Raw genomic sequence first — 2,355 nt, forward strand, 5'->3', positions numbered from 1 at the left:
TCCGCAGAAAAAAAGGCCCGCAATAAGAATTAAAAGGCAAAAAGTAACAAAGCAAGTTAGGTACATCAAAAAACCCTAAAAAGTAAAAAACAAAACAAAAAAAGAGTGGCACATAGCGCGCTCCGAATTTGGTTACCTGGGCACCTATACTAAATAACTAGCTCGCTACATTAACCACTCGGCCACGCCGACTTTTTGTTTTATTTATTGCCTGACCTTTGCAAGACAACGTGATAGCGAAACATATTGTAGAGCATGCACAGATGACATGCGGAAAAGTGCAAATAAGTGGAAAGGAACTGGTCTAACAATTTTTGCAAGAGCCACGGTGTGCAACCTCTTCTTCATTTTTAGGCTGGGTTATGTGATGCAAGTATAACACTGGGCAAGATAGAGTGTGCAGAAGCTGCATAGGATATTCGCGGTTTTTGTGTGGGCTTCAAAATGAGAAAAGTGCAGCCGCACGAATTTATTCAACAGTGTCAAGGATGGCGGCGTGGGCTTAAGGCATCTTTTTTTGCGGCAAATTTTCAGTAGATTTCTGTTCCTCGGCCACGCCGAGAACTGGTGCCTTTCGAAATATTTCTGAATTTTATGTCATGACCGCATTTATAAGGTTGGGACTTCAGCTTTCGCAGTCTACATGCAATTGCTGCTGCTCTCGCAATTACAACTTCTTGATCATTGGAGCTTTGTGCATGCTCTCACGACTTGCAACTAATGTTCTGGATGCCTATGCGCGCTATTTTGTGCACTGGAATCCTTTTAACATGTGGAGTTTGACAACGCTGGCCAATTTGCCAACGCCGGCTCTTCGGTGGTGCTCTGCTACCATGGGCGTAAGTTTCGCTGAACACGGAGCTTTAGTACAAACCTTTAAGGAAAAATGTGCGACCAAACTTAAATACCTGCAAGCGCAGCGGTGACGACGCTATTTTGCGTGTAACTAAACCTTATTTGTATGTAAACATTTCGGGAAGCGTTGCGATGACAGAGGGCTCGGCTGCTTTATGCGCAGAGTAAGAAGCAGCGCAAAAGCTTGAGAAACACGCAAAATATTACGCATTACATGTGCTCTATGTTGTTGTTTTTTTCTCTCATGGGCCCATCGCTCGGTAAACTACTCTCTTCCTCAGTTTATTTTTTTCTTTCTGCTGTTTATACTGGGCAATAGTGCAGGCTACGCTCGCCTGCGACTGAGCCAGCATTGAATATTTTGGCAGTAATCATTGTGTTACAGTGCCCTTAAGATCAGCTGTGAAGTTTGTTATGCATAGTAGCCCACATTATTCAATTACAGCTTTAGTTTTACGTAATCGTCAGTGTGTCATGAGATATCAGAGGCGTGGCGGTCGGGGTCTCTCTCGAAATGCTCGAAACGACCTAACGAAACATGGAAACTCTAGAAAAAAGATACTGCATTTGTTTTCTTACAGGTGCGCAGCGACTTCGCAGCAAAAAGCGCTTGCTTGAACGATATTTATCACATGCGCCCCGATGGTCGATTGCGAGTGCGCTGTTGCCATGTCGCCCCTGAGGGATGCTACTCCGGTCGACGCCAGAGGCCGCACCGGCTAACTGAGGTACTGAGACCGGTGCGGCCCCAGCGCTTCTCCCAATGCATCGCGGATGCCAGTGACACACCGAGCGTCAGAAAGCTAATCCCAGCGTTTTTCTGCCACCGTACCAGTGCAACCAGTGTCTTCCCGTAACTGACCCAGTAAATATTGCAGACCTCCCGCATGCCCAGCAGATCCAGTGCAAAACCAGCGCCAAAATCGTGCTTGGTTCGCACTGGAAGACGCTGAAAAACGCTGGTTTTTGCCATAGGGTATATATTTCATCTGAAGCAGGTTTAATATCTATCCTCACGATTCCACATTAGTTACTATCTTATTTTTTGCACACGGTAAGACTAGTTCAGTCTATATCACTCTAAACCTATTTGCATTCTGCGTTTACGTCACAGGTACTATAGACAGATCTAGATAGAAACGTTTTACAGTAAAATAAACTCGCAAACATAATTACAAATTACATTCTACGGCGCACTCGTCCTGTATCTAAGGTCACCTTTGATAGTGAAAGTTGAATAGATGCTTACCCTTAAGTCTGGATGAGAATTTCGGTCACTGGTTTAGAAACTCTCTGCATATCCGTTACGAGTACTAACACACCCACAGACCAGGCCTCGGATTTGAAAGCTCATGTCTTGATGACAGCGCAAGGATACCAATTACAATTATTGATTATTTGAGAGCGCCGTGTGTGAATGCGGCGTTACAGTACTCGATTGTTTATTGTTGAGTGTGCACGTGACTACAATGCTGCTCTTTTCAGAGCCTCAGTGCGGCC

This window comes from Amblyomma maculatum, chromosome 11 (genome assembly GCF_055883805.1).
Source record: "Amblyomma maculatum isolate TAMU_Amacu chromosome 11, ASM5588380v1, whole genome shotgun sequence".
Lineage (NCBI taxonomy): Eukaryota > Metazoa > Arthropoda > Arachnida > Ixodida > Ixodidae > Amblyomma > Amblyomma maculatum.